The sequence below is a fragment of the Triticum dicoccoides genome, chromosome 5A (genome assembly GCF_002162155.2).
Source record: "Triticum dicoccoides isolate Atlit2015 ecotype Zavitan chromosome 5A, WEW_v2.0, whole genome shotgun sequence".
NCBI classification, from domain to species: Eukaryota; Viridiplantae; Streptophyta; class Magnoliopsida; order Poales; family Poaceae; genus Triticum; species Triticum dicoccoides.
Window position 1 is genome coordinate 252,601,746 of NC_041388.1, and position 14,761 is coordinate 252,616,506.

The window sequence follows — 14,761 nt, forward strand, 5'->3', positions numbered from 1 at the left end:
TTAAAATCAAACTACTGTGTTGGTTTAATTCGAACTTCTTAGTTTTTTAGAAAATGCGACCAAGAAACAAGTGAATTATTGAACGGTTGATGAAGACCATCTCAAGAAAAAAAATCAATAGTGGCAGCAACAACCACTGAATAATCCATCAACTCCCCGTAAAGTTGTTGTAGGTTCTGTACATGTACATATGTAATTTTCTTTTACACATGACAGTAGTATTGCCACTGTCATATTTGTTGGCAATATGGTTTCGAGGCTAAGGAAGGTCATCTCAATAATACACAGGATGTGAGATCGCATACCCCTGATTTGCACCCAAAAAACAACACAAAGATCACACACTCCTTTCCTGAACTTTGACATTCTTTCTGAACCTTATGTGACTTTCTCCCTAACTTTATGGTGACCTTCTCCCTACCTGTGTGGTGACCTTCTTCCTCCATGAAGGAACAAAAGAAATCAAGTTCTTTCACCTAAGGAATAAAATTTTCTTCAATCAAGAACTAAAATCTGTGGACATGTATAAAAAAGCAACATCATTATCTTTTAACCATGGACAGTAGCAAGTTGAAACACAAAAAACAAAGACAATAGCAGCTAAACTCTACCGAGGTGGAGCCTGGCAAAGGGGAGCTGCACCTCTGCTAGGGCCACACCCATGGCACGGGCGAAACATGCGAATTTTTTTCATGTAAAAAAGTCATGCTTTATTACATTTTGGACTTTTGCTTATATTATATATGAACTTCTTTCCTCATTTTTTGAATTGTTTGGTTAAAAAAAATTAACTGTTGTTCTGACAAACTTATTTTTGGCATCTATTCGATGAACCTACATGGGCAAAAGGGTTGTTACAGTGGATGTGTTGAACATACACATAGAGAATGGGGAAGGAGTAACAAGTAACAATTTTGCTCATCATTTTGCCCCAGTTGCTTCTGCTGCTGCTGCCAGGGTCATCAGCACAATCCATGTTTCCTGTTAGAGCAAAAAACATAAATTAACACGTGGCATGGTACCACAAACTTTGAATGCCTCCAAATTAGGATTATGGTCTTCACAACAGCAACAAGTGTTGCACCTACCTGGCACCAAGGGAAAGCAAGGAGAGGTGGTCCTCGTGTACACCCTGCAGCTCGTCAGCCACTTGCCACTCATGGTTTCATCAGCTTCCGTTTCAGCTCCAAGCTACAACAAAGAAAGTGCACACACAAGAACGACAGGGTTAATAACATCCATCCATCACCAGCAGCAAAGAAAACGCCAAATCAAATTGAAACCTAAAAACATCAAGACAGGATCAAATCACACAAATTCAAGAAAAAATTGCAATATTTCTCTTGTCCAAATTAACAAGAGATCCGCCCAGTAAAATAAGCAATTTGTCTATCTAGAGTCTAGACTGTACAGTTTGAAATTCTAATCTTGTCTGTAGAATATTGATAGGAAGGGGGAGGATGGGGAGAAGAGCACACCTAACCTAACCTCGATGGTCATCCATCCCCGTATATATGACATGCAGCCGACCCACTCCTCTGCTGCAGCTACGGCTGCCGGAGCCTGAGGCACTGCATCGACGACCGGCAAGATCGTTTCTGCTGTTCAACTATATGTAGTAGTACAGGGTTCTTGAAAAAGCTAGAATCGTCGAGAAGGGATGACTGCTTGGGAAAGATGCAGTGAAAGATGGACAAATTCCCTTGTCGTTTAACAATCAGTAGTCACATAATAGTCTGTTAAGAATGCTAACAACTCACGCCATCATGCTAAGTAGAAAATTCTTCAATCAACAAGAGAAAATTCTTTTACTTCTAGCCACCTTCACCGTGTCAGATAAGACACTATACTTTACCTAGTGCATGTACTTATCAGGTGCTCAGTATGTTTTGTAGTTCTTTTTTTGGGACCAGATTTTTGTAACTTATAACTTGTAACTTGTAAGTAAAACAACAAGCATGATCTACTAGACTAATTAATGCCCCTCTTTGCTTCAAGAATGGTGGTGCAGCTGAGCTGACTCAGCAGTGCACATACTTAGGATGATGATCTCGACTGAATATTAGTTAATCAAATAGTAGCTAGGATGAATCGATAAGAAGATGACGTGAAGGACTGGCACCTTGTGGCGCGTACATTGCCTACTTGGTATGATCTATGACAAAGTTTCCTCTGCTCTTGCCAATGCCATCCCGGTCAAAACAAATAAAAGTACTTTGTTCTTTCCATGGAAAAAGTCTACCTCGCCGGCTCCCAGCTTGCCGCCGTCAATGGCCACTTGAGCAGCCAGCGAGCTCCCACCTACGAGGCGCCGAGAGACAGGACTGGGTCGGGAGGCGGTTGGTTGTGTGTGGTGTGTGGTGTGGTGAACAGGACGGTGGCCGCGGGGGGGGGGATGGGAGGTGGCCACCTCGACCATGAGAGGGCGCGCGGGGAGGAGGTGCCTCTCCTTGGGTAGGTCGGCCGGCTGGAGGAGGTGCGCGGGGCGGCGAGATCCAAGAGGGTGGCGGCGCCCGGGGGAGGGGATCTAGGGAGGTCAGGGTGGGGATCGGGGCAGCGGGTGGGGAGGGGTGTTTTTTTTTTCTGTAATCGGTCCGGTGGAGTTTTCGGCTAATCCTGGGATTAAAATAATATTGTCCTATATATATATATATATATATAAGTGTGTTTATCATAACTTTCCACAGAACCAGTTAAGGCTTGCTAAACATTTAACGGTTTAAAAGTAAGTAAAAAGATTCAAAAGGATATATCCAATTAATCTCGGCCATCAAATCATGTCAATCCAATGATGTAGACTGCTTCAATGTCGAGCGCTCAACACTTTTAGCGTGCGGTTAATTTCATGCCAAATATAATGCTAATCACATAATAACACGCAAAAAATATCATACTTAATATCCACATGCACTTAATATACTTCCAAATTAACGTGCATTGCACGTACACATTGACTAGTATATTCTGGTGAATGAATTAGCACTACTACTAGTAATCATAACCACCTCCCTGAACAACTAAGGCGTATATTTGCACTGTAATTTCATTTAATTTTTATTGTAATTTCAGTAGTGTGCAAGTTGCGAGAGAGGGAGAGACCTTTTGCGCTGTGAACTGCTTGCAACTTTTCTGCTTCTTCTCTTTATTCAGAGTTTGCAACTGAATTACAACGGAACCGCGGAGCTCGTGCGAGTGGTGGACACCGCCATCCCAGCGTCCCTTGCACTTCGCCCGCCATGGCGCCTTGACCGTGCACTCGTGCCATCCCACGATCAGGTCAGGGCGCCGCTAAAAACTCTAACCAAACTGAGTCACTGCTTGGGTTATCTGACGAAACTGAAAATATCGACACCTAAAACCCTAAACCTAAACATTGAAGTTTACCCAACAATCACCCCCTAAACTGATTGTTCAGGGCGTCGCCTCGATCATGCCGATGCTTGAGCGTAGCTGCTGCAGTTGAACACGACCGAGGGGCTTGGTGAGCATATCTGCAAGCTGAAACTCTGTTGCCACATACTCGAGTTCAATCTTCTTCATCTCCATGAAATCTCTAATGAAGTGTTACCTGAGCTCAATGTGCTTCGATCCGTCGTGCATCACATGATTCTTTGCAAGAGAAATCATGGATTTATTGTCGACCTTGAGTCCTACTGCCTTTTCTTCCTCTTCTCTGAACTCGCCGAGCAGGAGCGCGAGCCAGATTCCTTGGCAAGCCGTTGTTGTTGCCGCGACGTATTCTGATTCGTAGCTGGAGAGTGCCACAATCTTCTGCTTCTGTGACTGCCAGGTTATCACCCCTCCTCCGAGCAAGAATAGGGTGCCGGAGGTGCTCTTGCGTGTGTCCACGTCACCGCCTAGGTCACTGTTGCTGTACCCGGTGAGTTCAGGCTCACCATCTCCTCTGCCGTACTTGCAGCCTAGATGCAGAGTGTCGACGATGTACCTCAAAATGTTCTTGACAATGGTGCTGTGCTCTTCAGTTGGCGCCTCCATGAAATGTGAAACATACCTGACCGAGAAGGTCAGGTCAGGGCACGTGTGCACCAGGTAGCGCAGGCTGCCAACGACGCTGCGGTACTTCGTTGTGTCCACTGGTGGCGTCGTGCTCTCCTTTGATAGCTTGAAACGGGGCTCCATGTGGGTGTGACAGGGTTTGCAGCAGCCATGCCTCTAGGAGTTTGCGTGCGTACGCGCTCTGAGTAATGACAATGCCATCCTCACTCTGTTTCACTTCAATTCCGAGATAGAAACTCAGCAGACCCAGATCAGACATCTTGGACAGCTTCTGCATCTCTCCTTTGAACTTGGTGATCTCTGCTGCGTCGGATTCGGTGATTACCAGGTCGTCCACGTACACGCCCACGATGAGGCGTGTGGTCACCGTGCCCCACGCATACACCGCATGCTCTGACGGGCAACGCGTGAACCCCAGCTTGCTCACACAGGTGTCCAGCTTGGTGTTCCACGCCCGGGAGCTTGCTTCAGACCGTACAGAGCCTTGTTCAGGAGCAGGACGAGATGCTCCTTGTCGGCGACAACAAACCCCGACAGCTGCTGCACGTAAATTCCTCGTGGAGTTCACCATTCAGGAACGCCGATTTGACGTCCATGTGATGAACGACCCAGCCCGCCTTCGCCGCGAGCGCTAGCAGCACCCGTACTGAATCAAGACGCGCCACTGGGGCAAACACCTCGTCATAGTCGATGTCGTGCTGCTGTACATAGCCCTTCGCCACGAGCCGAGCCTTGTGCTTGAGCACCTCCCCGCGCGCGTCCTTCTTGACCTTGTAGACCCACTTCATGCCTATGGCACGGGGCCCTGGAGGGAGTGATGTGACCTGCCATGTTTGATTCACTACAAAAAAAGACACATCCTTGACATTTTGGACCGAACGGAATTTTTTTCTGTCATACTTATGACACTTTTATGACGATAATTGTGACAAAACCCGGTATCATCATAGATGTGGTGGGGTCCTACTTACAAAAAATCATGACAGTAAATGGGCTTTTCGTCCTGGGCGGGCCGGAGATGCAGCTGCATGACATTCTTTGGGCCGTCCATGACGGAAAAAACCATGGTAGAAGCAAGGGCGAGGAAAATATTAGGGTGTTCCCGGTTACGGTGGGTGGTCGGGGCCGAGCGATGCGTGTTTCTCTCGTACACGCACGCGCGTGGGTGCAAGGCGTTGGGCTCTAACTGAACCCGAGCGATTGCACTGCAGGCTACGCGTTATTGAACCCGAGCGATCGATCGATGGTTGTTAACTGAACCCGAGCGATCAATCGATGGCTACTTCTGCTAATTTGAAGCCGATCGATGCTGCCTCTGGATGAACAGTGAGCGTTGATGGGGGGTTTGGATGAACAATTCCTGGTGGGGTGGATGAACAGGACCCCGTGGTGTTACCTTTGAATGAATAGTGAGCGTTGCTGGGGGGGTTTGGATGAACAGTTCCTGGTGGGGGTGGATGAACATGACCCAGTTGTGTTGCCTCTGGATGAACAGGACCCCTATCGATCGAGCCGGTTGGGGCTGGATAAACAGGACCCCGTGGAGGGCTGGATGAACAGGACCACCACGTGGAGGGCAGGATGAATAGTAGACGGTGGAGGGCTGGATGAACAGTAGCCCGTGGAGGGGTGGTTGAACAGGAGCACGTGGAGAGGGCTGGTTGAACAGTAGCCGGTGGAGTAGCGTGCGGTGGAGGATGGATGGACAGGAGCCCGTGGATGAACAGTCGCAGGTGGAGGCTGGAGGAGGTCGACGGTGGATGAACAGTAGCCCGTGGAGGCTGGAGGGGGTCGACGGTGGAGATGAACAGTATCTCGTGGAGACCCATTTTGCGGTACGCCACACCCCTCCCGATGAACAGGACCCCCATTTCGACCGTAGCGCTCCAACACAAGTCCGTTTCCTCCGTTTTGCAGTACGCCACACCCTCCCGATCAACAGGACCCCTGTTTCGACCGTAGGAGGTCTATTTCCTCTGTTTTGCGGTACGCCAGACCCCTCCCAATGAACAGGATCCCGTTTCGAACGTGGCCGGTCGAACACAAGGCCGTTTCCTCCATTCTGCGGTATGCCAGTCCTTGTTTCCATCGGCTGTTCCGTCCAAGCCCTCCCGATGAACACGACGACGCATTTCGTTCCGACCCAGCTGGTTGCCTGCCCATGAACATGATGACGACGTTGTTTTTCTGTTCCGACCCAGCCATGTACATGAGCCCTGGCCATGCGTATGCGTGAGTAGGCGTTCGAGACCCTGCCTGTATGTACGTACGTGGCCGTATTTTCTTTCTTGCACACTAGCCGCTGTACGTACGTGTACATGCTATGTGCTCGCCTCTACTACGACACACGCGCGCGTCTACATCGACCAGTATGTACGTACATGTTCATGACCAGAATGACAACGCTACGTACGCTTCGACCAGGTGGGTCCCAACTATCAGGCACTTCCTTGCGTGCGAAGATGTAGCTGGTGGGTCCCAGCAGTCAGGGGGTGAATCGTTTTTTTGCCCAGACGCACTTCCTTGCATGCGAAGATGTAGCTGGTGGGTCCCAGCAATCAAGGGGAAACATTTTTTTCGTGAAATACGGTGGCCCGTCCGGTGGGTCCCCGTTGTCAGGTGGAGGAATAATTATTTTGCGCGTAATAAGGAGGCACTTCCTTGCTGCGACCGTGGACCCAGTTGTCAGCCTCTCCATGTATAGTCCAGGTCCGATGGAAGCCGTTTCTTGACCACGTTGACCATGCCACACCGAGAGCACCAGGGCGGTGGACGACGGCGAGGCCTAGGAAGGGGACGACGTGGAGCCGGGGAAGATGCGGCAGTGGAAGCCCGCGCTGAGAGGAGTACGAGGGTTCACTAGTTCGGCTACGGTGTGAGGCTGCCATCGCTGTAGGGCCTGGCCAGCGGTGGGAATAGTAGGGGGTCATGAGGCCTCCATGGCAGCACAGCCGGCCACGGGAGGCAGGAGCATGCGGCACGACCGGCGCTGCTTTGGGCGGCTGGAGCAAGAAGACCAGAGGTTGAAGAAGCACTACGGCCATTGGATGGACATCGTACGGTCACTGGATCTAGAATCGTTCATATTGACTAAGTTGACAAAGCACCCCGTCCCCGTCAGCTTAGTAGGCCCACAAGTCAGCCACCCACCAAGGTGGGTCCCAACTAGGAGGGGGAGTATTCATTTTTTTTGTGCGTAATAAGGCAGCACTTCCGGTGGGTCCGAGCTGATAGCGGGGGGAACATTTTTTTTGCGAAATACGATGGCTCGTCCGGTGGGTCCCAGCAGTCAGGGGGGAAACGTTTTTTCGCCAAATATGGTGGCCCGTCCGGTGGGTCCCTGCTGTCAGGTGGAGGAATAATTATTTTCCGCGTAATAAGGAGGCACTTCCTTGCGGCTGCCGTGGACCCAGCTGTCAGCCTCTCCACGTATAGTACTCTTTCGATGGAAGTTGTTCCTTGACCATGTTGACCATGCCGCGCCGAGAGCACCAGGGCGGTGGACGACGGCGAGGCCTTGGAAGGGGACGGCGCGGAGCCGGGGAAGACGCGGCAGTGGATGCCCACGCGTAGAGGAGTATGAGGGTTCACTATTCGCTGCGATGTGAGGTTGTCGTCGCCGCAGAATAACAAGGGGGTGTGGGTGAGTAGAGGGATGGCCTGGCCAGCGGTGGGAGTAGTAGGGGCGGTGAGGCCTCCACCACATCGCAGCCGGCCACGGGAGGCAGGAGCACGAGGCACGACCGGCGCTGGTTTGGGCGGCTGGAGCAAGAAGACCAGAGGTTGAAGAAGCACTACGACCATTGGATGGACATCGTACGGTCACTAGAGCTAGAATCGTGCATATTGATTAAGTTGACAAAGCCCTCCGTCCCCGTCAACTTAGTAGGCCCACAAGTCAGCCTCCCACTATACTGGGTCCCAGCTAGCAGGGGGAGTATTCAAATTTTCTGCGTAATAAGGATGCACTTCCTTGCGTGCGAAGATATAGCTGGTGGGTCCGAGCTGTCAGCGGCAGTAACATTTTTTTCATGAAATACAGAGGCCCTTTTGGTGGGTCCCAGATGTCAAGTGGAGGAATCATTATTTTGCACGTAATAAGGAGGCATTTCCTTACATGCGGCCGTGGACCCAGCTATCAGCCTCTCCACGTATAGTCCACTTCAGATGCATGTCGGTCATTGACCACGTTGACCAGGCCGCGCCGAGAGCACTAGGGCAATGGATGACGGCGAGGCCTAGGAAGGGAACGACACGGAGGCAGGGAAGACTCGACAGTTGTTTCCCACGTGGAGGGGAGTACGACTGTACGAGGGTTTACTGGTTCGTCTGTCGTCGTCGGAGAATAACAGCAGGTGTGGGTGAGTAGAGGGATGGCTAGGCCAGCAATGGGAGTACGGTGGGGCGGTGAGGCCTGCACGGCAGCACAGCCGGCCGCGGGGAGGAGGGAGTAGGCAGTCTCGCCGGCGCTTGTTTGAGCGTCTGGAGCAGGAAGAGCAGAGATTGAAGAAGCACGACGGCCGTTGGATGGACATCCAACAGTCACTGCTTGTGCGTCAACCTTTTTTTAGGAAAGCCTCAAATCTGTGGAAAACAGCATATAACCCATCTGCCATTATTTCTAATAATTTACAACCCATTTTCTAATTCTTAAGGTTTTTTTTGGAGCCCATATTCTTTTTTTAGCATTACAGCTCATATTGTGGCCACGGTTAAAAAATTATACGAAATTTTGCATATTTTGGTGCGGTCCGAACTGTTTTTAATCCCGAAATTTCGAGTCACATTCAAACTGATTTTAAAAATAATTGTATATCAATATAAAATCCAACAAATTGTCCACACATAAAAATTAATGCAATTTAAAATCTCAAAATGAAAAAAAAGAAATTTGAAACTAATTACCGGTTTGATGTGTTACATTCCATTTCTCATTACTGATAGGCCATTTTCTCGTCCAGCGGAATGAAGCTCTCCTCATCTTGAAAGATTTGCAGCCCAAGAGACCTGACAAAGCGATTTACTTGGCAAATCACAAAAATAGGGCTAGCCATTTTCAGAAAAAAAAACTACTAGGATGGTATGTGGTAAACATAAAAGAGAAGGTTGTCTAGGCAGGCCAGAGTGCCCCGCACAGCCCAGTTGACACCCTGCTTCCGTCCCAAAAATAAATTAGATAAATGCCACTCCAATTATGGCGATTCATAAAAATGCCACTGCAATTTCCAAACTTTGAAAAATGCCACAGCAATTTTTGCAAACTTTGGAAAATGCCACTGCAATTTCCAAACTTTGAAAAATGCCATAACTTTGAAATGCCATTTTGAATGGCGTTTTTCAAAGTTTGGAAATTGCAGTGGCATTTCTCAGGAACACCAAATTTGGAGTGGCATTTATCAAATTAACCCAAAACAAGAATAACTAGGTGAGCTGCTGGGTCCCTGGTGTTAGCCGCTCGTTGTGCAATTCTCTCGTTTATTGACTATGTTGACAATGGCATGGGACCCAGATGTCAGAAATCCATTAGGAGGAGCCATTCCTTTATTGGCTTGAAATAAGGAGGCTCTTGCTTGCGTACTGCCATGACCTTGGCGGGTCCCTGCTGTCATCCTCTCCACGTACAATCATCTCCTGATTGTGTACGTGTCAACTTGGTAGGCCCACAAGTCAGCCTCTAAACCTGTGGAGGACAAATACAACCCATTTAAAAAAAATAGCCCATTCCATACGTTCAAATGGAAAGTTCAACATTCAGAGCAAAGTAACAGGTCTGATCCACATATAGAGTACTGAACTTCCATGTTGACAACCATCATAGCCAAGTTAACTATCTACTCCCACTAATACTCTAGTAGCGTACAAGTACTAACTTACTCTTAGCTAACTAGACGATGCCGGCCGCCATCTGAGGTACACGCTAAACACCGGCACCGGCGTCCTCCGCCTCGCCTCGGACTGGCCAGAGGTGCGATAGGGCGTGTTGGCCCTTTCCATGCCGGCGTGGTCCACCAAAGCTTCGGCTTCTAAGCGGAAACCCACTTGACGAGCTGGTAGTAAAAATCAGCGTCCTGAACGCGTGCGTGCCCGACAGCCTCTAGGGCTATTTGCCGGGCGCCGACCTCCATGTAGTCGGCCCAGTTGCGGGCGCTCTGCTCGCGACTCAGAGCATCGGTGCGCAGCTGCTCCATGTCCCGCTGGCGGCACAGATCGGTGATACGCTACTCCTCCGCCAAGTGGTCGCGCTCCAACAACTCCTGCTCCTCCGCTAGGCGGTCGCGCTCCAACAAGTCCTTGATCTCCGCATTGCCATCTAAAGACCAATAGAATGCTTCCTCCCTTTATCTTCCTTCCAGCGAAAAACCGAACACTAGTTCCGGCGGTGACCGCCTCCGGCCTCGCCTATCGCGGACGGGCGGGGGCATGGCGGACGTGGCGAGAGCGAGGATAAGTGGCGAGTGACGTCGGGCCGGTGGGGGCTTATGAGGATAGGGCGAGTTGTTTCACAGTGCCACCATAGAAGGACGGGAAACAGTACTTATAGGCGGAAGGTAGCGCGACGATCATCAGAATTCAATGCATAATTAAGCAGGCATGGCTTAGCGCGCCAGCTTACCATGGAAAACTAGAGAAACTGAAATTCTGACTGTGCTGTCCCGTCCGTGCTGGGTCGCACGTCGGCATGACGGTCAAACGAGTGGACTCGAATCATCTCCCTCCTTCTCAATAATGATTCCACGGATTTAAAAGGCCTGCAACAATTAAAGCGCATCTTTTTCGCATCAACTAGCTGCCTTAATTAAAGCCGGCCGCATGTAGGCACTCAAAATCGCTCGCAGCCAGTACGCGGAGAAGCATGCAACGAGTCGCAGCCGAGGGCATTAGTTGATGAACTTTAGCTGGGAGATAAGGCATTTGCGAACATTTTCGTTGGTAGTTTCTTCAGATTCGCATGGCATTTTCTTCAGAGTAGCTTGTCAGTTTCTTCAGAGGTAGGCATTTTTATTCAAAAAACTGCCACTTCGGATCTTGCGTCGCAACTAAAACTGTGAGGAGCGCATTAGTAGGCTAGCTAGTGATCGATCAGTAACTTGTAAACACTGAGCGAACAGATATAAGGATCTATTAATGCATCTCAATGATTCACAGATCATATACAAATATGTAGCTCCAAAAGCAATGATCAGCCACAACTAAAACCAACTAGTACGATTTCCATACATAAGATCAACATGTTAATGCATCTCAATGATTCACAGATCATATACAAATATGTAGCTCCAAAAGCAAAGATCTTGAAAAAACATATGTTCTTCCTACTAACATGGATGCTTCTCTTGGCCAACATTCAGTACAGACTGAAAGACAAATTTGTTTGTGAAGTCTACAATTCCTCTTGCAAACGTAAGTGGTTTCACCAATAGCTGGAACCATGAGAATGAACCACACATGATGGAGGAACATCCACTGCAATATGATTTGGTCTTCTCTCGATCACGTGACGAGACTATTTTCGGAATACAAACTTTAACTTAGGCAAAATGATGCCCATTGTATAATCAAACCAAAGCAATGAAGCACCTAGTGTTGGCCAATAAATAGTACATTACTACTTTTCTGCAGTCCATGAAGTGACTATCCAATCTTTCCGTGTCTATTTTCAAATGGCACTACATGTAGTGACTATACTATTGTCTAGTGCAGTTCAACCAAAATTGTGGTCACTTTGTGTGTTTGCCAAATAGCAACGGGCAGGCATCTCTATCTGCACAAATATCAAGCAGCTAGTAAACATATATCCCACCTTGTGTTTTCGGTTTAAACATGTCTCTTCCGCTTAGCATCTGTCATGTTTTGCACAGGACAATTTAATACAGTCATGTTTTTCCCTAGACAATTTCATACTGAATTGATTTGCTTGTTCAGAGTAGAAATATAGCACCTATTCTTCATCAGACCAAGGATATCCATGTTCACAGTGATGGAAGAGGTGAAATCGATACAGCCGAAATTGAGCATCCAATCATTGAATCATGTCCTGCACCTCCAATGTAGGTCCACCTTGCCAATAAATTCACATGCAAACCACTAGTATTACTATCTAATGACAGTACAAAAAGAGTAGCAAGATAGTAGCAAACCATGTACCTTCTTAATGAACAGCTCATAGTGCCACCAATTGGATATAAAGGTTTGGAAGAAAACATGCTCCTAATGTTGAACCAGTTGGACTTTTTGTGCAGTTCCACTAAAATCGAGCATCCCTGTTTGCATAAATATTGAAAGTGTGATTACTATCAAAGTGGCACTAGTTGAAGCATAGACTCACAAATATAAGCATTCCAATTTCTTAATGGGAAAAGGTAGCAAGACTGTTTCTAACCACCTATTTGAAGGAATAAATAAGGCAACAACGACTGATGTCAGAAAGACATATATAGTTCTTTCTGAAAGAATGATCGATTCCTGACCTTTCCTCTTCTTTTAAGCATATTTTGTGCAGTTCAACTAAAATAAAATGCCATTACCGCTTGACAATTCAGTGACACTATACAAAAGGAAATGACTTAACATTACATCATGATGTCATGTATGTAGTCGACAGGCATTAGAGACAAACTTACAGACCTCCTCCGATAACATAATGAACATTAATTTTAACAAAGGTGTGACTAGCTTTACCGGTATAATTTGAGTGAACTCCACACCATATGTTCCTTAATATAAGATGTTTTCACGGTTCAGTTTAAAGTACCCAAACGTCTAGTATTTAGAAAAATAGGTAGTAGTTTTCTTGAGCACATATCTGAGAAAGCTTGCCACACTTTATTTATGCCCATACGCTAATGCAACACCATTCGAAATTTCGAATATACACTAATCCGGTGGCTAGTGCAACAGTAGAGTAGTTATTTTATTACAGGGTACAGTACAATGGTTTTACTAAACAGATTTCAATAAACTCTGGCACTGGAAGATTTCTATAAGAATTAACAATACAAAATGTAAGGGTAACACGTTTCAGCATTGGTATACTAGTTGTGCATGAGCATTAAACCAAATACAAAAGTCTGAAGGTAACTAGCATTATTAACTAATGACAGTATAAAAATTGCAAACCATGTACCTCCAAGGTAAATATCATTTCGAACTCGGGGGGACCTTAAAAATTGATATCCCAATCTTGATAATCGATCAAACACAAAAACTTGATCGAACGAATCAAGAGAACAGCCGGAGGAGGAGGTCCCCACTCTTGACCTTTCCTCTTGTCTTCATAATTTTTTGTGTAGTTTAACCAAAATAAAATGACATCAGCGCCTTGGCATTTTGGTGACACTGTACAAAAAAATTAACTTATCTCATGAAAGGAGGTATGTAATCTATAAGCATTAACAGTGCAAAAATCTGAAGGTAGTAACAAGTTTCATCGTTAGTATACTGGCTGTGCAACAGCATTAGAATGCCTTAGCTGAAAAATATTTAATACATCCACAATCAACAGCTAACCCTGAAATAATCCAGTGACATTAAATGGCATTGCTTAAATTTATCGGTGGCATTAGACTGAGTGCGGCATTAGTTAAATGTGGCATCACTTTAGCAGTAGCATTGCTTGACTTGACTGCTGGCGTTATACTAATAGCAAAAAAGTGACAATAAGAGCATGGGAGGCCCATTTAGACAGTGGGCGCACCAGTACAATGTACCTCCATGGATGCATAGAGTGGTGAGGGAGGTATGGTTGCCCAGAGCAACAAATATCCAGGCAGCATATGTGGATTACATCCCTTTTTTGTTATGTTTAGCCACCTTTTTCCTATGTGAGGACAACAAACCGATCGACCTGGTCATTCTCTATTGCGTTGTCATGCCTTTCTACCCTTCTTCAACCAAGAGACACGAGACTCGTTCCTTAGCTACTGATTTCCCCTTTTCAACCTAGATGCAGGTTCGATGCCTACTCTCTTGGACAGTACAGTCTCCCTTCCTTTCCTTATTCAACCCAGACATGGATTAGTCTGCATGAAGTAGGGTTTCCTTTAATAGTGCAAATTAAGGTTTTCGTCTGCGTGACCAGTAGAGTAGAGGATAGCAAATTGGGAAGATGGTGGAGTGGAAAAAGATCCACATGCAGCGACATGGCAGATGGGGCAATAGAACAAGGGTATGGTTCGAAAAGAGATAGCATACCTGAGGGTCGGCGGGAAGTGGCTTCGCTCGTGGTCGTCGTCCTCCGCACGCACTACGGTAGCGAGCTTGGGGACAGAGGCCATACCATGCGGGCGCTAGGTCTGAGAGGACAACCTTGTCGTCGGTGCATGACCTCGCTCACGGACGACGAGTGCATCAATGCTGCACGTCCTTTTCTTCCCCGACGGATCTGTGACCACCAGTGAGGAGGGAGAGAGAGGTCGTCTTTTTTAGATCTGGAGAGAGAGAGTGATAGTGTGAGAAGCAAGTGGGAAGCCCTTAGCAAGAAAGCTATGAAGCTCCAGCCTATATATGTTTTTATACTACTAGTACTAGAGGTGGAGTAGTGGTAGAATAGTTTATATTTTCTCTGCAAACAGTACCAGTTAGTCGTGCTTCAAAACTGAACGGCACGCCATTACAAAAACAAAGTCGAGAAATAATACGACACTTCGGGCCAACGTGGCCAGATCACATTTTGCACGAGAAATTACACATCATGTTTCATTGACATGTGGTCCCGTTCCAATATGTCAGTGAGACGGCGGCGAGT

The 14,761-nt window shown here is 47.3% G+C and overlaps 1 long non-coding RNA gene across 1 annotated transcript; it reads right to left on the reverse strand.

Moving 5' to 3' along the window:
• Positions 1–735: 735 nt before the first annotated feature.
• LOC119297179 lies at positions 736–2,328 on the reverse strand. The gene is made up of 3 exons (XR_005145565.1): positions 2,243–2,328; positions 1,089–1,191; positions 736–981 (listed from the first exon to the last, which is right to left on the reverse strand). It is a non-coding gene; the product is annotated as an uncharacterized LOC119297179 (long non-coding RNA).
• Positions 2,329–14,761: the final 12,433 nt, after the last annotated feature.